The sequence below is a fragment of the Copadichromis virginalis genome, linkage group LG19 (assembly GCF_057382275.1).
Source record: "Copadichromis virginalis isolate Kocher_CV1m ecotype Utaka linkage group LG19, C_Virginalis_male_GT1.1, whole genome shotgun sequence".
NCBI lineage: Eukaryota > Metazoa > Chordata > Actinopteri > Cichliformes > Cichlidae > Copadichromis > Copadichromis virginalis.
The window spans coordinates 13965993-13988746 of record NC_140636.1 but is presented as its reverse complement, the minus strand read 5'-3'; the positions used below and the strand labels follow the sequence as shown (position 1 = coordinate 13988746).

Sequence of the window (22754 nt, the reverse complement as noted above, 5' to 3'; positions counted from 1 at the left end):
GTGATAGTATGAACATTTACTTAAAAGCTCTTGTAGTGTACATAGTAATAGTGTGATGCAGAATGAACCTGTTGGAGGCTGGGACAGCACAGTGTGAGGACACAGCATAGAGCTTTATACCAGCAGACAAAGGAACTCAGTGTTCAGGTGACTATTCTTTATGGAGACAGGATATTCTTCATTTCCCTGGAAGAATGTGATAAGTGGACTTTAGTGTACAGGAAAGGGTAACGGTTAATTCCACAGAGCAGTCTTTGTGGTTCACATAAAAGTTTGTAGATTAAATAATCTCTATGGAAACCAGTTATGTTTATTCACTAGCTGATAAAGAAAGGTCTGAGTCTGGGAAATTCAAAACTGTGCATGTTTAAACAAGGCTATAATCATGTTGGGTTTAACCAAATTTAGATTCAACGGTATTTCTGTGACAGAAACTCATACTGTGGTGTCACCTAAAAAAACTTAACAGGGCAGCAAAGTTGTTTGCACAGAAGCACATAATAGATTTCTAATCGTTTGGAGTCTTGTGTTGTCTCAGCATGTCAAAAGAAAGACTCTCCTTATGCAATTTTCTGATACCCAGAGTCTGTATTAGTGTGAATGTATTAATATGTTGAAAGTATCAACTGATATTTACACGGATTTGTCACTTAATCTTGAAAATAAAGAGACAAACACGTTGCAGTCAATGATTAATGCAGTAGTGTGAAAAGAAGCCAGTGAAGAAAAAAATGCTCAATGTGTTATGTCAAGCTGGATGATTCTACTGCAGTGGAACAAAGTAACGGCTCCCTGGCTTCAATCAGGCGGTGGGGGTGTGTAGTCGAGGTGTAGTCGCTGGTTGTGTCCCAATTCAGGAGCTGCATCCTTCTGAGGACCCGGCCTTCACGCTCTACATGGGCCGGGTCCTCCGAAGACCAAGAAGGCTGGAAGTGCAAGGCTGTGAAATTGGACGGTCTAGCCTTCAGATTTGCGTCACCGCTGTCTCGGTTTAGTTTAATAAACTCGGCCGTCTGCTCCTTTCTATCTAAAATATAACAGGACACTGGAGTAAATTCTTGACCATCTCACACATCTGTTTGATCAGTTTTCTGTTTGATTTTATTCACCTGCGCTATGAATTCTGGGATTGGTTGGGCCATGAAGGATACACCTGACCCATCCTTCAAATCTGGGGAAATTAAGGACGAATTTGTCGGCCGCATTTGGAGCAGCCTTTGAATTGGGATGGCCTTTGTCGCCTCGCTGTGACATAATTGGCCTTCAAATGTTGCCTCCGAAGGACACGGCACCTTCATTGGGACATAGCATTTGTCTCAGCTGCAGAGGAGGGGTGGTGCAGCAGGCTCGTGGAGGCTGGCACGTCAGCTGCAGCTCATCAAGCGATCACGCTCTTCCTTCTTGAGTGCCAGCAGTTCCAGGGAGAAGTAGTGTGGTGGGGAGAGAGCTGGAAAGCTGTCTGGAACAACAAAATCTAACAATATAAGCTATTGACAAACACTCTGAGTGTTGCAAGTGGTGACTGGGGTTTACAGATCATTTTTCTACCAAAACCTAACAATGAGAAATGTTTACAAAGCACTAGCATCTTAGCACAACACATTAGGTTATATATATTTGCCATTACAGCCAAAATCTTGCTCCAGCCAGTTTGGATGAAAAATAAGTTGTGGGATCAACCTATAGCCCCTGTTGATCTACAACAGGCTTGGGATGAGTGGGAGAGTGAGCTCCCAAATCCAAAATTGAATGTGAACAACACACCAGCAATTCTGTGAGCCAAGACAAATAACATCAGTGTAGTTTTTCATACAAGCAAACTGTTTCAAAAGAACTGCTCAAGACTCGTAGCTGCAGAGTCTCTTCCCATTTCCATGAAGAGAGATGAGATAATACTGATATATATGAAAGAAGCATTTACATCTAATTTGCATAACAGAGACACGTCGGTGCAGCCGTTATAAAACCCTCGAGCCGCCACACTGAGCTTCAGTCACCAAACAGCAACCCGTCGACTCCACAGGTGAGACGATTCGACTCCGGCTCTTAGGTGAGTTTGATTCTGTCGTGCAGTGTGGCAGACACTTTGGCAGAAGTCAGCCTGTGCTGAGCTGTAATAACACCAATGTGACCTGTGCAGGTGTGCAGTTTACATCATGTCAGGTATGCAAAGGTCTCTGCTGTCCTGGACCGTGCTGGCCCTGCTGCTGTCAGCTGGAACCAGTCTGGGGGATGTTAATGTGAAGTGGCTGACTAAAACTGTAGAAATCATCAGGACGAGGTGAGGACACCAACAGCATCAGTCACACATCAAAGGCTTTCTCTAAAGTTTGCATTATTTGGCAGGTATACAGAAAGGGACCAGTTTTGTGCTGCTGTGAAGATCCCAGGGAACCTGGTGAACCAGGAGAATCAGCTGAATCAGGACCTTGAAGCGGTGCTTTCACGCGACACAGATGCAAAGATGCAAGAGTCTTTCAACGGAAATGCGAAATTTTATTATGGTGACTCAGTGGTTGCAGCAAAACCTTATGGTAACCATGCAGAATACCGTGTTTTGAAACACATTATGGATGAGTGGAAGGATGAACGCACTGATAACTTCTTGCTCATCTACACATATCTGTCTCCATGTTCAGACAGATGTGCAGACAAAGATAGCAAGAAACATATCCTTGAATTTATTGATTTTATGACAAGCTGGGGCAAAGAGTATGCACTTGTGTTTCAGAAACCTTACTCTGAACCTAGAACAGATCCGAAAAACCAAAGGTCCATTCCTGAAGATGAGTTGAAAAAAGCTCTGACTGCAATTGCAGAGGTGATTGGTGATCAATATATATTCCGTTGTTACAAACCAGAGAGCGGTCCATTTCACTGCATCAGATGCTTCTCAGAAACAAAGGACATTGTTGATGAGTGCTATGAGACTAACCAGGAAAAGCCAAGTGCAAAGAGAGCTCATTCACTAGACTCAGGCAGTCAGACAGACAGTGATGTAAAGAAAAGGAAGAGCTAGACAGTGACAGTGACAAAAGTAGCGGTTGCAGCAGCACCAATACAAGTTAAAATTTATCAAACAAACCTACATCATCGCTGAACTCACATCTGAGTGATTGAAACTTTATTCATGCTTAAAATAATTTGTTTTCAAACTGATGATTTAAATTCTGTTTAAAATGTTTAAACATTAAATTGTGTTTAAAATGTGAATAAAGTCAATCTTAAAGCTGCTCTGTCTGTCCCTTCTGTTGCAGTCACTCAGAACATCAGCAGAGCTGTGACCGTCACCTGATTAAACTATTATTGGTTTAAATGTAGCACACTATTTACAGGCTGTTCGATAACCTCACCCATTCATGGATCACTCAGCACATCTGCTGCCTTTTTTCTTACCTTCACATTAAAGCAGGTCAACTGTTATATTTCTTGTTTTTAGTTTTCAGAGTCGATTTAGGAGCTGGCCTCATTTTTGCTATAAGTCAAATAAGAATAATAGAATTGAAATCAGCTGCTCCTCCCGCCGGGCCCTCAGCCCGAGCCCTGCCCGAACTCTGGCCCGTACTTGACCCTGCACCTGCTGTTTTTGGGCGTGTGGGAAAGTTACTCAGCAGCAGGAGGTGGGACTACTGGTACCTTTAAAAGGGGGCCTGGGAAAGCCCTCGGGGCTTTTTTCCTGCTGTCTGTCCTTTGGGGTTGGTCCCAACCTGCATGCGCTTACAGAAAACACCCTAGGGGAGCTTTGCTTTTCCTTCTGTTTTGCTGAGCTGCACTGTTCAATAAAACAGCTGGCAGAGAACTTTGCTCCTCTCCTGTGATTTTTGTGTTTTTGACTTTAATTGAAATTGGGAAGCTGAGATTCACCTATTGCTAATCTGAAGAATTACTCTCAATTGTGACAACTACAGCGTCTCTTTGTCTACTTAACAGTGGTTATTATTCAAGGATTCAAGGAGCTTTATTGCCTTCGCGTCACATGCTTATATGGGGTAGAACGAAATTACGTAGACACGGTCCCGGAACGAAAAGAAACAGAATAACGAAGAAACAGAATTTAAGAAAATACTTGCACTCCATCATTGCCTACCGGAGTTTTGCTTTGTCCGCCTTCTCTCTGTTGCTGTTGCTCTGCCTTCCTGAACTGGAAACGTCTATGTGATGAGAATTGGTAGCGTTCCTGTGGAGCTTGCTCATCTGGATTCAACTGGTTTCCATCTTCCACCCAGTAACTCAGAAGATCCTTTGTTTGGTGACATTAAGGATGCTGAAGATAAAGCAACAGTCAGGAAGACTCAAACTGAATATCCAGGAAATCAGAAAACAGCAGAAACTCTCTAAGGTCTCATGTAAGAGACAGAAGTCGTACAGGTGGAGATTAAACTTGGACACCAAGAAGACCTGTTGAGACTCGATGCCTAAATCTTTGAGTCTGCTGTCAGAGGAGGAGTACACAGTGTGACAGTAGTTTATTGGTTTAGTCTTGTGTCATCAGCGAGGAGGCTTATTTCTTTTCTCAGTGCTGTACAATTACAAAACTGGACTTAAACTTAACACAGTAAGGATGGGACACACTTGTTTGAACTGTAATATAACAGCACCAAAAACATACTGTTGAGCTCAAGCAGGATAAAGTGATATATTGAGATTGTATCGTGGTGTCTGGTGATTCCCACCAGCTTGACATTTGTGTTCACATCTCACTGTCTTTGTAAATGCTGTAACAGACCCAGGAAGTCTGTGTAGAGTCTGTCTTTGATAACTGATGTCTTCAAGGGTCACTCTTCATGCATCAGTTATCATGAGTGGATGCTGCATAGATCTGCCTTAAAGATTTTTTTTTTTTTACATATGCTTCATATTAGTACCACTGATTTTCACTGTGTTATACTATACATACTAGAGGAGAGAAAATAAATGCATTTGCCATCATCAGAGATTTTGTTTTGTTTTTTTATAAACAGTAAAAATGTGATTTAACCCTTTGGCGTCGACAAACATACCAGTGTCCAAATCACATGAAGATGCAGCAACTTCAAAGTACAGACCAGTTTTTAAATTGAATTGACAGGCCGAGTAAAACCAGAGCTATGATTAAATAATTAGCTCAAAGTGCGTTTTCTGAATACTGTCGTCACATTTGGTGCAGGAAGAAATGGTACAGACTGGATTTTCAAAGGATAGCTTTTGGGGGGGAACAGACATCCAACCTGTTGTTGAAGCATGAGTGACAAAGTGATTCTATACATGTTTGTGTGAGACAGCCAATACACATGTCACTTCAGACATGGGGTAATATGGGCAAATGTGAATTTAAACATCAAACATTTACCTATAGTTCAGTGGGTGGGGTGTGTTTGTTTTGTTTTTTTTATCTTGTTTTTGTTTTCTTTGGGGGGGACATTAGTAACTTTATTCCAGTGGCCTGTAATATCTAAGGCAGCTCATCAAAATGTCACTAAAAGTATTTTGATTTATCCTCTCCAAATACTGAAATCCTATGTCGATCAGACCAAGCAGTGTTCAAAAGCTTTGAGCTGTGAAGCAGACACACACATCAATGAAAGTTGTTAATTATGTTTTAGACCTTATATTATTTATAATTACAAATATTTAGCTTAAATTATCTTTAGGGTGAGATAGGGTGAGAAGTTCGGCCATCCGGGAGGGGCTCAGAGTAGAGCAGCTGCTGCTCCACATCGAAAGGAGTCAGCTGAGGTGGTTCGGGCATCTGACAAGGATGCCCCCTGGGTGAGGTGTTCCAGGCATGTCCCACCGGGAGGAGGCCCCGGGGCAGACCCAGGACACGCTGGAGAGATTATATCTCTCGGCTGGCCTGGGAACGCCTTGGTATTCCCCCGGATAGGCTGGAGGAGGTGGCTGGGGAGAGGGAGGTCTGGGCCTCTTTGCTTAGGCTGCTGCCCCCGCGACCCGGCCTCGGATAAAGCGGATGAAGATGGATGGATGGATGGATTATCTTTAGTTTTCAATGTCAATTGTCTGTGTATGAAATGCATAGCTTAATGAATACTCCCAACAGTACAGCACCTAAATCACAGAGGTCCCTCTGGCATACTTGCCAACCTCGAGACCTCAGAGGTAGGGAGACATTCAAAAGGGCTGTTGGGGTGGGGGGGGGTATACATATACATACAAGACATTTGAATTTTACAGTGTTTACTTATCGGATAAAATAAGTTAAATGTCACCGTTATTATTGTCCAGCCGGAAACAGGCCGGGGTGTCCAAATTCAGAGGCTGCATCCACCTGAGGACCTGGCCTTCGCGGTCTAGGTCCTCCGAAAGCCGGGAGATGAGCGACTGTGAAATGGGACGGTCTAGCCTTCAGAATTAAGTCATGAGCTCTCTCAGTGGAGTGAAACTCAGCCGTCTGCTCCTTGCTGTCTAAAATATAATCAGACGCTGACGTAGATTCTCGACCATCTCACACTTCTGTTTAATCAGTTTTCTGTTTGACGTTTAGTCAGCTGTGTGAAAATCCCGGAGGAACCCTCCCGAGGGATTAATAAAGTTTTTATTTAATCTAATCTAATAACTTTAATCTCAGCCAAACCGATTTACTCACGAACAAATAAAATACTGAAAAAGGCCAAACAATAACATCTTTAAGTTATTTGAAGTTTACTCAGCTACATTCTCGCCTGAAAATATGTTAAAAGTTTATTTTGCGACCCAGAAAGAGTAATAAGAGTAATGGTGGCTACAGGAGATTTTCGGGAGGGGCACTGAAATTCGGGATTCTCCTGGAAAAATCGGAAGGGTTGGCATGTACGCACTCTGGAGGAACATGTTATGGCATGACCAACACCAGGGATCTATATAGCAAAAAGAAGAAAGGATCTTTGTATTAGGAACGTTAGAAAAACCAAAAGTAAACCTACTCTAAGCTGTCACTAGCAGGACTTTTATTGTAACAAACTCAGTGCGAGTGATTTACCAGTAATAACAGTTTAACACTAAAATGGTGGAAGGTGTGGGTCCATCAAGAAGTGAGCAGCTTTCTAAATGCTGTGCATGATGTTTACAAAATGAAACGATGGACAGGTCATTACTACCGTATGCTGACTATGGAGCTAGCGTGAAGCTTAGATTAGCTGCAAACTCAATGCTTTCTTTCACTCGCTGTCCTTCCACTGTCCTTATTTATATTATAGCATTTCGGTCTGTGTGACCTTCGTCAGGTACAGAGATGAAGGTCGCATTAGCATGTTCGTGTGACTTGTTATTTGAATGCTTCAGAAATCCAGAGGTCAATAACAACAGGTCGAGTCTCCTAAAATAGCCACATAATAAAAATAAAGCTGAAAACACTGTTCAGAGTAGAGTAACATGCACATTTTATTTCTCACCTTTCTAAAACTAAAACTACTCTTCTGAAAATGTAGCTTACACCAGTGGTGGCAGCAGTAGAAGGACAGTATGGTGGCTGTGACAGGTTTTGGTGACATTGTTTGTAGATGAAAACAGGTTTATTCTGCCAAGTTCAGATGTGCCAACAGTACAGACATTCTGTACTTAAGTAGAAGTACAGATACTAGTGTTGAAAAATACTCCAGTAAAGTCGAAGTACTGATTCAACTTTTACTCAAGTAAAAGTAAAAAAGTACAGGCTCAGAAATGTACTGAAAGTAAAAAGCACCTCTTTGGAGGACATTTCTATTCAATTCAATACAATTATTTATACAATGTCAAATCACAACCACAGCTGTGGCTCCAGCTATTTGTGTCCAAAGCTGCCTGAACCATGTGCTATATTATTGTATTTGAAAGGAATACAAACTTTATTTCAGTCTAAATTTTCATTCTAATAATTCTACTCATCTTGAATCAGTTCAGTTGAACATGAGCAGAGAAAAAGAAGGAAAGTAAAAATATGTTTCTATTTCCTGTTGCCTCCATTGTAGAGGGGACTTTGCCTCTAAACAGGAAATGTGTGCAGTCAGGGGTTAAAGTGGATTCAGGAGGTGGGGGAACACTAAAAGTGGTTATAATGTCTCAGTGTGGGGAAAAGAATCAAGCTCACAATAATTAAAAGCTCCAGTAGATTTTCTTAGTGCACAGGCTGTGATCAGCTGACCTGCTGCTCTCTGTGGATGTACACACCTGGATTCATCCAGATGTGAGCAGATGTTTCATGAGTTGTCCTGGCTGATTTCATCCTCTACACTGACAGTACACTGTTTATGCTCTCTTTATATTAGACACTATACAACCATCATCAGATAAAATTCATATGAGTCTCTGCTATACTTGATGTAAGCTAACTGTGTCCATGAAACGAGAGCCACTGTGCAGCAGTCACGCACTGTTCTTTACTTTAACCCATCACAGTGCAGCAAACTAACCTGTTTATCCTGCAGAGGATTTTCATACAGCCTTTAAATAACACAGTTAGTCTGCCTCAGTTTGATTAGCAGCAGAAAAACATAATGTCACTTGTACAGATTTAAAAACATGATGACTTGCATGTAAGCTTTAACTGAGCATCCTTCCCTTTAAATCTAAGCTCTCTTCTTCCTCTCCCGTCCTTCTTTCTTATCTTTCTCCATCTCTGAGTGAACTTAGCTCTTTTTCTTTTTTTTCTCCCTGTGAAATAAGCAGCTGGACCTTTAGCTGCAACACACTGTGAGACAAACTGCACACAGTTTGTGTTTTTGCTGATGTTTGTCGAACTGATAGAAACACTGCATTTTAAATTACCTGACACAAAAACAACAAAAAACGTTACTACCTTTATACTCGCTCCTCTTCTGTAATGCCAGCTAGATGCTGAACTACCACAACCAGAATGTACGGACAACTTATAGACAAATATGGTACTCATGGTTCTCAAAGCTCAAGTCCAAGTCAAGTCTGAAGTTTTTGTGACTTAAGTGTGACTCGAGTCTAAGTCCCAGGTGTTAGTCACCATCTCTGCGCCACAGTCACTTTCTGCAAACTCATTTATTTTCACCTGAGAAATGGTCAGTGTTGCCTCCTCTCTTTCAGGAGTATCACCTCCTCTTCCTCGAGCCTTTTACAGCCATTACCTTGTCAAAGACCTTTTTAGACAGAATACCAAGCATGGCTTAAATTAAAAGAACAGTAGAAACTTTTACCTTCTGTTAATTTTCACTGACAGCACATTTTACTTAAACATTACTAAAGTAAATAATAACAAAGTTTGAATGCAACAGCAAAACATATCTGTGAAGATGTCCACAGGCCTAACTCCACCAAGATGTCTTCTATTGTTTGCTTTTCCAAATTCTCACAACTGTCGACATTCACGCAACTTTACTTTAAGTTTACTTAATAATTCCACTGGGAAATACCAGCGTCACAGTGAACTAACCTGATGGAAATGAATTTCGTTGTGAAGTTGAGACAAAAAACTGTTTGTTCATTCCACTTCCTGACCCACAGTGGATGCTGCTCTGATCTGGTCTTCACCTCTCCACCTGATCTAAAAACAGAAGCATGAAATCTAGAGCTGACATGTTTGGGTTATGATCAACTTGGTGATGTGACAGAGTAGCAAAAACAGATTTACCAGATTTGAGATCTGGTCCTTTAGAAAGGGTAAAACGGGGGTCGGCAACCTTTCTGATGATGAGTGCATCTAAAATTTCCTCAGAAGTCAGTGTGCCATATGATTGCATTAGCAATAAATTTCATAACGCTCTATATTAACTGTTGCACACTATATAGAACAACTTTATAGAATTATTTGTTCGCAGGTGTTGGCAGCTATCAGCGAAAAAAAGACACTTTATATCCATAACAGCAAATGAACTGTACAACAGAAAATGCAAATGCTATTTATGGTCTCCTCACAACAATGATAAGAAAAATAAACTGGGCCAATATGGCATGTTTTTTAATACAGAGACACACATGTTAATGTGATCTTAGATTAATTCACTGCATGTCGTGTCCAGGGCTGGACTGGGACAAAAAAAAATCAGCCCGGGCATTTAGACTAGAGACCGGCCCACCAGGTATTAAAGCCTTTGAATGAAAACAGACGCTGCTGTGACAGTGATGTACAGTCTTGTTGGTATATGTATGATTTCTATGCATTTTACGTCAGATAAAAACTTTGGTTGTGAGATTCAGATAATTATTTAGGGCTGTGCGATATGACCAAAATCTCATATCCCGATATAACAATTCTATTGTCCCGATAACGATATAAATCACAAAAATGTAACATTTTCTGTAAATTCTGTGAATCTCGGGCAGCTCGACTTGCGGGAAGTGTTTCCAGCTGCGCCTCATGTAGCTGGAGTCGAGTGTTTTACCGTATTTTCACGACCATAAGGCACACTTAAAAGTCTTAGATTTTCTTCAAAAAGTGCGGCGCGCCCTATGTGTTGTAAGGAGGACGTAGTAGAGAACACCATGAGAACGTTAAAGGGTGAAGTGTGGGCGTTGATCGTATATACCGGGACAATCGCACATACCTGTATAAAAGAACAGGTATGTGCATTATGCAGGACATCGTTGTTTTAACAACCCTGAAAATGGCAAAGAGACACGCTTACGAAGCACAGTTTAAACTGAAGGCCATCAGCTACGCGGAGGAACATGGAAATCGAGCAGCGGCGAGAGAATTTAAGATTAACGAATCGATGGTTCGCAAATGGAGGAAGCTGGAAAACAAGCTCCGGCAGGTCAAGAAAACGCAGCTGAGTTTCCGCGGACATAAGGCGAGGTGGCCCGAGCTGGAGGAAAGACTCGAGCGGTGGATCATCGAGCAAAGAGCGAGCGGGAGAAGCGTTTCGACGGTCACCATTCGGCTAAAAGCAGTTTCACTAGCTTAAAGATGAACATTGAACATTTCCAAGGAGGTCCGTCTTGGTGCTTTCGTTTTATGAAACGGTGCCATTTTTCCATCCGGACCAGGACTACGGTAGCGCAGCAACTTCCAGCGGATTACCGGTATAAGGAAAAGCTGGCCATCTTCCGCTCCTACTGCAGCAAACACATCGGCGACAAAAACATCCAGCCCAGCCACATCACAAACATGGACGAGGTCCCGCTCACTTTTGACATCCCGGTGAGTCACACTGTGGAGAAGAAGGGGACCAGCACGGTAGCGATACACACAACGGGGTATGAAAAGTCTTCTTTTACTGTTGTGCTTGGCTGCCATGCTAATGGACAGAAACTGCCGCCTATGGTGATTTTTAAGCGAAAGACTTTGCCTAAAGAGAAGTTTCCAGCAGAAATCATCATTAAGGCAAATGAAAAGGGCTGGATGGATGAGGAAATGATGAAAGAGTGGCTGAGGGAGGTGTATGTAAGGAGACCAGGTGGTTTTTTCCACGCATCACCATCGCTGTTGATCTGTGACTCTATGCGTGCCCATCTCACAGCCGATGTGAAAAAACTTGTGAAGCAAATGAACTGTGAGCTTGCTGTCATTCCGGGAGGCCTGACAAAGGAACTCCAACCGCTGGACATCGGTGTGAACCGCCCGTTCAAAGTAAGGCTGCGAGCGGCCTGGGAGCGATGGATGACCGGTGGAGACCACAGTTTCACTAAGAGTGGAAGGCAGCGCCGGGCGAGTTACGCCACAATTTGCCAATGGATTGTACATGCTTGGGCTAACATGTCTGCTGGCACTGTTGTTCGAGCTTTCGCAAAAGCCGGCATCGTTTCCGAGGAGCCGCACGGCACGGAAAGTGACTGACAGTGAAGACAGTGAACCTGGCATGTTTGATGGAGATTTAGCGCAGCTGTTCAATTCAGACACAGAGGATGAGGACTTTGATGGGTTTGATGATAAAATGTGAGTACCAAACTTTGTTTTGCTCCTGCTTTATTTTTTATTTATTTTTTTTCTTAAATGACATCAGAAACAGCAGTATGCGACATTACGTGATGGCAGAGCTTCAGTTCATCCTTTGTCTTTTTTTTTTTTTTTCTTTTTTTTTCTTTTTAATAAATAGGACAGGGGGAATGAATGAGAGAAGGAGGGGGAGAGAAAGAAAGAAAACCAAAGGGGAGAAGAGACGGTGAGAAGGGGGGGGAAGAGAGAGAGAAAAAAAAAAAAAGAACTCCTGGGTCACCTGTATGGAGAAAAAAAAAAAAAACAAACAAAAAACAAACAGAGGAGACAGCAAACAACAAAGAGTAACATAATAATAGAGAAAACAAAGCACCATCACAATAAACTAGCTAGTCATAGATATCAATATTTACTAAGTAATAAACGATATTGTGCAGCACGCAAGATAGACAGCGCACAGTGTGCTTTGAGGCAGCAGCCAAGAAAGCTTTAGTCCGCGTCTGTGAATACCCGTGTGTACACCTGTGTGCATACCTGTGTGGATCAGCATGCTTGCATTCCAAAGGTTTCTCCATGTAATGATCTGCTAGGGAGTGTGGGGGGGCCACAGCCCCGTCCTCCAGGGTGTGAAGCGGGTATGGAGGAGATCAAAACTCCAGACATCCAGAGGCCCCCAGAACACAAGAGACCATGGAAGACCAACAGAGGGGCAGCCGCGCCACTGTTCCAGTAAGAGCTGAGGAGAGTCCCAGATGAGGGCTCGCGGAGCAGAAGTCAGGGGGAGTTGCTCCTGCTTTATTTTTAAATACGCACACTTGTATGCTTGTGTGTTGTTGATGATGACTATTACCGGTAATAGAAATGTGAGTAAGGTACCGAACTCGGGTTTGCTCCCGCTTTATTTTTAAATACGCATACGGTACTTGTATGCGCCCTATGGTCCAGTGCGCCTTATGCGTGTGTTAAATACAGTAAGGGCACACATAACTGAGACTGCGCCTTTTAGCACAGTGCGCCTTATGGTCGTGAAAATACGGTAACTAATGCGTGAATTTTTAGACATAAGTTGTAACGGCCGCCGTTTTCTTTGAGTGTTTATTACACGTCGTGCTGCGGGGAAAAGCCTGTATTTTTTAGCACCTGGCGGCTCTTGTTTTGCTTCTCATCCGTAAATAATCTGCTCTTTCACGTGATTCGGTTTATTTTGAAAAGTCTTAACAGGATATTGAGCTTTATTGTGAAAGGTTTATGTGGAACATAAGCAGACACGCAATGGTGTTACCGTCGTTGTTGCTAACCTCAACGCATAAAAACAGGCGCTTGTCCGTCAGTAGTGTGGTTATATTAAATATAAGAGAAAGAGAGAACTTTAAGAAATGAATATAGCCACAACAGTGACCAACAAAACCATAAAAATATTGCCGTAAACAGTTTATTTTGCGACACCACGAAACAAACTATAGCGTAAAATGAAACGATAGACGTTTTTATATCGTCATCCGATATACAGTGGGGCAAAAAAGTATTTAGTCAGCCACCGATTGTGCAAGTTCCCCCACTTAAAATGATGACAGAGGTCAGTAATTTGCACCAGAGGTACACTTCAACTGTGAGAGACAGAATGTGGAAAAAAAAAAATCCATGAATTCACATGATAGGATTTGTAAAGAATTTATTCGTAAATCAGGGTGGAAAATAAGTAGGGGAGACCAGGGATAGTTGTAACGTGGGTCAGTTGTAACACTTCCAATTTCTCCAATCAGGGCTAAGTTTCAAATGATGTGACTCATCCTGTGCATGCCCAACTCAGTTCTGCTATCACATGTGGAAAATCAGCACATTTTGTCAAACACAGACAATTTAACATGAAAAAAAGTAATTTGTTTGCCAAAAAATAAGTTTTTCTACTTTATTTCAATTTGTAATAGCATTATCTGCTTTGCAGTTAAACTCATCAAACCTAAATTATGTTATTTGTATGTCTATGGGGATATATTCTGTGTAGGTCTTTAGTGCTAATGTTTTAGCCGTTGGCTGTAATGTTAGCTAGTTCATGGCTATAGGAGTCTGGGTCAGTTGTAACAGCAACAGTCTGGGTCAGTTGTAACAATAATGCAGATGTTACAACTTACCACACTATTACTTTAACTTATATTAAACAAGTTGGGGCAACGACATCAGCAGAGAGAGGTTCACTGGTCGCATTCGTATATGCGGTTAATGCCATTGGCAACACAATTCCTCCACTGTTTGTGTTCCCACACATACATTATGCAGACCACTGTGTCAGAGATGGACCAGTAGGAAGTACTGGCAGTGGAAATAAATCAGGATGGGTGCAAGAAACAGATTTCCTCATCTTTATGAAGCACTTTGCAAACCACACCAAGGTAAGCCATGATAAAAAGTAATGGAATTGCGATGCTGGTGAACAACTACATTTTTTCAGCTTCATTGTTATGTTCAAAATTGGTGCAAGAGTTGTAGGTTACGATGCCCACTGAGCCAATGAGGCAAAACTCAAGGAAGACCAACCAAAATTAATGAAATATTCAGTTGCAGAAAATTCCATAACTTGTCTTTTTTGGGGGGGTTGGAATATGTTCAAAAGCTAGATTTCTGCATTCTGTCACACACACACACAGCTACATAAATGGATGTAAGTGCATTCATGTGTTGAATAAACAAAGATTACATGTTAATGTTTTGTTAGTACCCTTATTTCATTGTGTTACATTTCACCCCAGGATATGTTACAACTAACCCAGACTATGGGGTTAATTGTAACATTTCACTCTTTGTGTTTGAGACCATACCATGCAATGGGTAATTGTGCTGCAGAGAAAATAGCTGCACTATTTAATAGCCGAGACATGTAAATACTTTGCATTACATTTTGAATCCACTACCTTAAAAGAGCTCCAATTTACAGACAGAAATGTCAAAAATGTTACAACTATCCCCGGTCTCCCCTATTTGGTCACCTCAAACAAGGAAAATCTCTGGCTCTCACAGACCTGTAACGTCTCCTGTAAGAAGCTTTTCTGTCCCCCACTCGTTACCTGTATGAATGGCACCTGTTTGAACTCATCATCTGTATAAAAGACACCTGTCCACAGCCACAAACAGTCAGACTCCAAACTCCGCCATGGCCAAGACCAAAGAGCTTTCGAAGGACACCAGGAAAAGTATTGTAGACCTGCACCAGACTGGGAAGAGTGAATCTACAATAGGCAAGCAGCTTGGTGTGAAAAAATCAACTGTGGGAGCAATCATCAGAAAATGGAAGACATACAAGACCACTGATAATCTCCCTCGATCTGGGGCTCCACGCAAGATCTCATCCCGTGGGGTCAAAATGATCATGAGAACAGTGAGCAAAGATCCCAGAACCACACGGGGGGACCTGGTGAATGACCTGCAGAGAGCTGGGACAAAAGTAACAAAGGTCACCATCAGTAACACACTACAACGGCAGGGAATCAAATCCCGCAGTGCCAGACGTGTTCCGCTGCTGAAGCCAGTGCATGTCCAGGCCCATCTGAAGTTTGCCAGAGAGCACATGGATGATACAGCAGAGAATTGGGAGAATGTCATGTGGTCAGATGAAACCAAAGTAGAAATTTTTGGTATAAACTCAACTCGTCGTGTTTGGAGGAAGAAGAATACTGAGTTGCATCCCAAGAACACCATACCTACTGTGAAGCATGGGGGTGGAAACATCATGCTATGGGGCTGTTTTTCTGCCAAGGGGACAGGACGACTGATCCGTGTTAAGGACAGAATGAATGGGGCCATGTATCGTGAGATTTTGAGCCAAAACCTCCTTCCATCAGTGAGAACTTTGAAGATGAAACGAGGCTGGGTCTTCCAACATGACAATGATCCAAAACACACCGCACGGGCAACAAAGGAGTGGCTCCGTAAAAAGCATTTGAAAGTCCTGGAGTGGCCTAGCCAGTCTCCAGACCTCAACCCCATAGAAAATCTGTGGCGGGAGTTGAAAGTCCGTGTTGCTCGGCGACAGCCCCAAAACATCACTGCTCTCGAGAAGATCTGCATGGAGGAATGGGCCAAAATACCAGCTACTGTGTGTGCAAACCTGGTAAAGACCTATAGTAAACGTTTGACCTCTGTTATTGCCAACAAAGGTTATGTTACAAAGTATTGAGTTGTATTTTTGTTATTGACCAAATACTTATTTTCCACCCTGATTTACGAATAAATTCTTTACAAATCCTACCATGTGAATTCATGGATTTTTTTTTCACATTCTGTCTCTCACAGTTGAAGTGTACCTCTGGTGCAAATTACTGACCTCTGTCATCATTTTAGGTGGGGGAACTTGCACAATCGGTGGCTGACTAAATACTTTTTTGCTCCACTGTATATCGTTATATCGAACAGCCCTAACTGAAGAAATTTTTTTCACCTTTTCATCATGGAAGACCAAATGCAGTGAACCTCTCCAGTCAGATAGCCCCTGGTTAACCAGCTAACGTTATGGAGAACGTGCCTTCCACATCACAGGAGTCCCCCACAATGGGTCCCATCTACAATGTGCACAACAGTTAATTTGTTTAATTGTGGAAACATGCGATTTCTTTAATATTTCACGTCCCGTAACCTTAATCTGCAAACATTGTGTAAAAGTAAAGCACATCAGTTGCAGAAAATGTACTTAATGTACATAAAAATGCATAATTTTTGTCAGTATATAATTTAATGAAACTTTTTTTAAAGCAACAAAAAGTACTCCGTGAATTTAAGAAAATATTTTTATGTGATTGTTAAGTTTCTCCACCCACCCATCTCACTATCTTACATCATCTACTAGAGGTGGGAATCACCATACATCCCACGATACGATATTATTGCAATTTTTTAAAAATATTTTGCGATATTCAGATTCTGTACATAAAGGTAAACTTCATCAATATTCATTTTATCTAATAACAAAGTCTCGCACTCAGTCTTTCTCTCATTTCACTCAGTTTTAATGTTGACAAACTGAACGGTTTGTATTACAGTCTAGTCCAACTTAACTGAATGCAACCATCTGGTACAATTATAGCTATTCTGAACTATGCAATTTGTGAAAACTATGCAGCCCATTCAGCAACTGAAGAATTTGAAAGTAAATTAAAACAAAATATAATTTTACATTAAATAAAAAAGTTTTAAACTTAATTAAAATAAAACATGTCTTAAATTAAAATAAGTAAACTGTCATGTTTATTGCTGCCAAAAAAAAAAGTTAAACACATTTGGACAGTGAAGGAATGTCAGGGTTCTTGCTCAGAAAAAGGATCAACATGCTCTGAAGTCAGTCCACAAAAACTTTTTTTGTAACAAAATATCGATTTCTGCTGTCCCTGTATCGATACATTATTAGCAAACAAAATATCACGATACTACACAGTATCGATTTTTTTTCCCCACCCCTTTCATCTACCCATCCATTCATCCATCCATTCTCTTCCACTTATCCAATTCAGGATTCCAAGAGCCTATCCTAGCTACCATGGGGCTAGAGGGTGTTTATTAATTGGACATGTGTACAGCATGGTGTATTTTTTTTTTAATAAAATGTACTTCATTGATCAGAGAAGTGTGAGTATATTACATGCAGAAATGTTTACTTTGCCTTTATCCTCCATTAGGTTTCCAGCACAGCTAAGCAGGTCACATTCTGTGGCTCAGTCTTTCACCAAAGAAGAGATTCTCTTGCCAGACCATCTAACTGCACATGTGCCAAGGCGTAACAAAAAAGCTTGGCTTTTTGAAAATGGGCATATAAAATCTGCACTGGAGTTTAATTCAATTCAATTTTATTTATATAGCGCCAAATCACAACAAAAGTCAAGGCGCTTCATAGGTACAGAGAAAAACCCAACAATCATATGACCCCCTATGAGCAAGCACTTTGGCGACAGTGGGAAGAAAAAACTCCCTTTTAACAGGAAGAAACCTCCAGCAGAACCAGGCTCAGGGAGGGGCGGGGCCATCTGCTGGGACCAGTTGGGGTGAGAGAAGGAAGACAGGATAAAGACATGCTGTGGAAGAGAGACAGAGATTAATAACAGATATGATTCAATGCAGAGAGGTCTGTTAATACATAGTGAGTGAGAAAGGTGACTGGAAAGGAAAGACTCAATGCATCATGGGAATCCCCGGCAGCCTACGCCTATTGCAGCATAACTAAGGGAGGATTCAGGGTCACCTGGTCCAGCCCTAACTATATGCTTTAGCAAAAAGGAAAGTTTGAAGCCTAATCTTGAAAGTAGAGATAGTGTCTGTCTCCTGAATCCAAACTGGAAGCTGGTTCCACAGAAGAGGGGCCTGAAAACTGAAGGCTCTCCCTCCCATTCTACTTTTAAATACTCTAGGAACAACAAGTAGGCCTGTAGTGTGAGAGCGAAGTGCTCTAATAGGGTGATATGGTACTACAAGGTCATTAAGATAAGATGGGGCCTGATTATTTAAGACCTTGTATGTGAGGAGCAGGATTTTGAATTCAATTCTGGATTTAACAGGAAGCCAATACAGGAGAAATCTGCTCTCTCTTTCTAGCCCCTGTCCGGACTCTTGCTGCAGCATTTTGGATTAGCTGAAGGCTTTTCAGTAAGTTTTTAGGACATCCTGATAATAATGAATTACAGTAGTCCAGCCTGGAAGTAATAAATGCATGAACTAGTTTTTCAGCGTCACTCTGAGACAGGATATTTCTAATTTTAGAGATGTTGCGCAAATGGAAGAAAGCAGTCTTACATATTTGTTTAATATGTGCGTTGAAGGACATGTCCTGGTCAAAAATGAGTCCAAGGTTCCTCACAGTGTTACTGTGGTAATGCCATCCAGAGTAAGAATCTGCTTAGACACTATATTTCTAAGATTTTCAGGGCCGAGTACAATAACCTCAGTTTTATCTGAATTAAGAAGCAGAAAGTTAGCGGCCATCCAGGTCTTTATGTCTTTAAGACATTCCTGCAGTTTAACTAATTGGTGTGTGTTATCTGGCTTCATGGACAGATAGAGCTGGGTGTCATCTGCATAGCAGTGTAAATGTATGCTGTGTCTTCTAATGATGCTGCCTAAGGGAAGCATGTATAATGTAAACAGAATTGGTTCTAGCACTGAACCCTGTGGAACTCCATAATTAACCTCAGTGTGTGAAGAGGACTCTCCATTTACATGCACAAATTGGAGTCTATTAGATAGATATGATACAAACCACTGCAGTGCAGTACCTGTAACACCTACACAGCATGTTCTAATCGCTCTAATAGGATATTATGGTCGACAGTATCGAATGCTGCACTAAGGTCTAGCAGGACAAGCACAGAGATGAGTCCACTGTCAGAGGCCATAAGAAGATCATTTGTAACCTTCACTAAAGCTGTTTCTGTGCTGTGATGAGCTCTGAAACCTGACTGAAACTCTTCAAATAAGCCATTCCTCTGCAGATGATCTGTTAGCTGTTTGACAACTACTCTTTCAAGGATTTTTGATATGAAAGGAAGGTTGGAGATTGGCCTATAATTAGCTAAGACTGCTGGGTCTAGAGATGCTTTTTAAGTAAAGGTTTAACTACAGCCAGCTTGAAGGCCTGTGGTACATAGCTGATTATTAGAGATAGGTTGATCATATTTAAGATTAAAGCATTAATTAATGGCAGGACTTCATTGAGCAGTTTTGTAGGAATGGGGTCTAAAAGACACGTTGATGGTTTGGAGGAAGTAATTATTGAAGTTAACTCAGAAAGATCAGAGAGAAAGAGTCTAAAATATCAGCAGTTATCAAATTTGGCTTTTTTATTTCAGTAATGGTTACATTTTATTTGTAAAGAAGTTCATGAAATCATTACTAGTCAAAGCAGGGGTGGGGAACTCCAGGTACCAAGGCCCGGTGTGCTGCAAGTTTTAGATAACACGCCCTGGGTCAGCACACCTGAATCAAATGATTAGTTCATTAGCAGGCCTCTGGAGAACTTTTAAGACATGTTGAGGAGGTAATTTAGCCATTTAAATCAGCTGTGTTGGATCAAGGACACATCTAAAACCTTCGGGACCTGAGGCCAGGGCCCTGTTTCAGGAAGCCGGTTTAGAAAACTCAGAGTGAAAAACGATACGCAGGGTTGAGTAACCCCGAACTGTCCAACTCGGAATATTCGGTTTCAGAAAGGCTGATAACAAGTAGTTCAGTCAACGCGGAGTTGCTTTAACCCCAAGTGAAGCGCGCGGACGAGGATACATAAAGCCCCGATCAGTGGAGCACAGATTAAGCGAGTCACCATGGAGACGGAGGGAAAGAAGGCGCGGTCAATGTATTTTACAGCGCTTGAGGCCGAAATTCTGATGGCAGCATATGCCGATAACATGCAAATTCCGCGGAAAAAAGTAACACAGCCACAGCTGCAAAAGAAAGTGAGCATGCATGGCAAAACATAGCCGACAGAGTCAATGCGTGAGTGTTAATATAAACATTGATCTAGGGATTTCCACCCATTTAACACGTTATTTTATCATATGTTATTTTATTTGTTATTTTATACATTTTATTTTGTGATGTGATGTGAGCGCAGGTGCAACCCAACAGGCCCCAAACGTGCCTGGCAGCAAGTAAAAATGAAATATAAAAATATAGTCCAAACAGGTAAGGTGTAATTGTATTATGAGCCACAGTGCTTGGTCTGTTTGTCCGATGTAAATCAATTGCAGTTAGAGGCTACATTAATTTTCTTTCTGTAAGCACTTATTGAAATTATCTGAGCACATTACAAGTACATATTTGCTTACTCTGTATGCTCAAATGTGGCCCGTTATAGCCAACAGAAAAAAAGCGGAGGCCCGAAAAACAGGTGGGGGTCCTCCACCACTCACAGAGGCTGAGCAGTTGGCCCTCAGCCAAAACAGTGGGCGCCCTGTGGCCGAAGGCATCTCTGCGGGGACATCCTCTGAGTCAATAACCCCGCAAGACACAAGTGCCTACATAAGGGGTAAATTCAAAATAATACATGATGTGCATCCTTTCTTCACAGTCACCTTTGCAGTGCCACTCATTCATTTGATAAACTCTTTACCATAATGGATTATTTTGTAGTGAAGTTATTTTCCTACTGATTTTGCCTTCCCTCAGTCTTGGTTGTCTTTGAGAGCATAATGACAATGAAGTGTAAGGTGATTGGTATGTTTGTTAATTGCCATTTGGTCCCTTGTAAGTTATAAGTGACCTGTATAAACCTCATATTCTATCAGTTGATGGTGATGGTGTACTGCATCTGGTGCAGCCTCCTGTTGAGCCAGACCAACATGCAGTTGTGAGTAATACTCCACAGATTATATGAGTTTACAGTAGAACAGCAATGTTGTTTATTTCTTTACTACAGGAAAATAATGAAGAAACATTGACAGCTGTTACAGAGGAGGAAGCAACAGAGACACTTTATGAGGTTTACATCTTTTAATACTTTGTGTACAGGAAACACAGGCGACCAATAAAGCCAGTTGAACAAAAAATCTGTTTATTCTTCTTTCAACATGTTGAGGTGATGGGTCAAAGGAAATGATTGTGACATATGGTGTCTCTGACTGCACTTCCATCTTGTATGTCCGTGGGAGGGTCAGGATGTTCATGGTTTGGATCACTGCTGATGTTTGGTTCAGAAGGACAGTGTTCTCCTCTAATTGTGGCAATGTTGTGAAGAATCACACATGCCACAATAATGTCACATGCCCTTTCTGGGGTGACCCTGAGTCTTTGCAGGCACTGGAACCGGGCCTTAAGCATTCCGATAGTCATTTCAACTCTGGCTCTTGTCCTGCAATTAGCCAGATTATATCGCTGCTGTGGGCCCGGTTCAGGGTCAGGGTAAGGGGTAAGCAAATAGGGTAAACATGGATACCCCCTATCACCAAGCAAGTAGCCAGTGAACTCTCCTAAGACAGAAGGATACACTTCAGTTCAAATGTCCCTGAAGCAATTGGTCTTTACATATTTTAAAGTATTTTCAACTCACCATGTCCAAATTTTGTGCTCAGTATACATTCACGGAATATTTGTGAGTCATGGACAGAGCCTGGCCACTTGGCTTCCACATTTGTGATAATGTTGGCAGCATCACATATGATCTTCACAGTGCAGAGAACACAAATTAGCATCCATTATTATGATGAAATAATTTGTTAGTTTGAAATGCTACAGGGAACTATGTACCTGTACATTAATGCTGTGGAAAGACTTCCTGTTCACATAGTCTCCTTCATTTACTGAAGGAGCAATGATTGGAATGTGAGTGCCATCTGTACAGCCAATCACGCCTGGGAACCGTGAACATAAATGTAAAATTTAAGTAGTAGTTCAAGTATCACCACATCATACATTAAGTTTTGGTCATCCTGATACCTGCAATTTTGTGGAATCCCTCTTTGATAAATCTTGTGGGTCTGTGACCGGGGAACACCACAGACGAGTACAGGAGACGTTTCAGTGCAACTGTAACATTCCTGACTGCCCGACAGACGGTAGCCTTGGAAACGTGCTCAGCGTCACCAATATTATACAGAAAGCTCCCGTTTGCAAAAAACCGAAGTGCAATACAAATAATATGTACAGAACTGAGAGCATGTCCGCGATGTGTCACATGCGTAATATATGGCCTGAGGATTTTATTCAAATAAATTATAGATTGTGCTGAGAAACGGTAACGTTCGCACAGAAAATCATCAGGAAATGATAAAATGTCCAAACGCGCTCTGATCACTCTCTCCCGGCGGAGAGCTCTGCGGAGAATTTGGGCTTCACGATCTACTGGCTCTTCAAGGAAGTGGCACGCCATGTCCGACACTTCCTACTGTCAGGTTTCCGACAAAGGGGCGGAGACAGTCAGGGTTAGTTGTAGTAAACCTGCTAGGGGGCAGGTTAGCTTCACGGAGTGTGTCGTCATAGTGACTCACTGAGG

The 22754-nt window shown here is 41.8% G+C and overlaps 1 long non-coding RNA gene across 1 annotated transcript; it reads right to left on the bottom strand.

Annotated features, from left to right (window-relative positions):
- Positions 1–21295: 21295 nt before the first annotated feature.
- LOC146685751 (uncharacterized) lies at positions 21296–21946 on the bottom strand. Its single transcript, XR_014916809.1, has 2 exons — positions 21813–21946; positions 21296–21732 (listed from the first exon to the last, which is right to left on the bottom strand). It is a non-coding gene; the product is annotated as an uncharacterized LOC146685751 (long non-coding RNA).
- Positions 21947–22754: the final 808 nt, after the last annotated feature.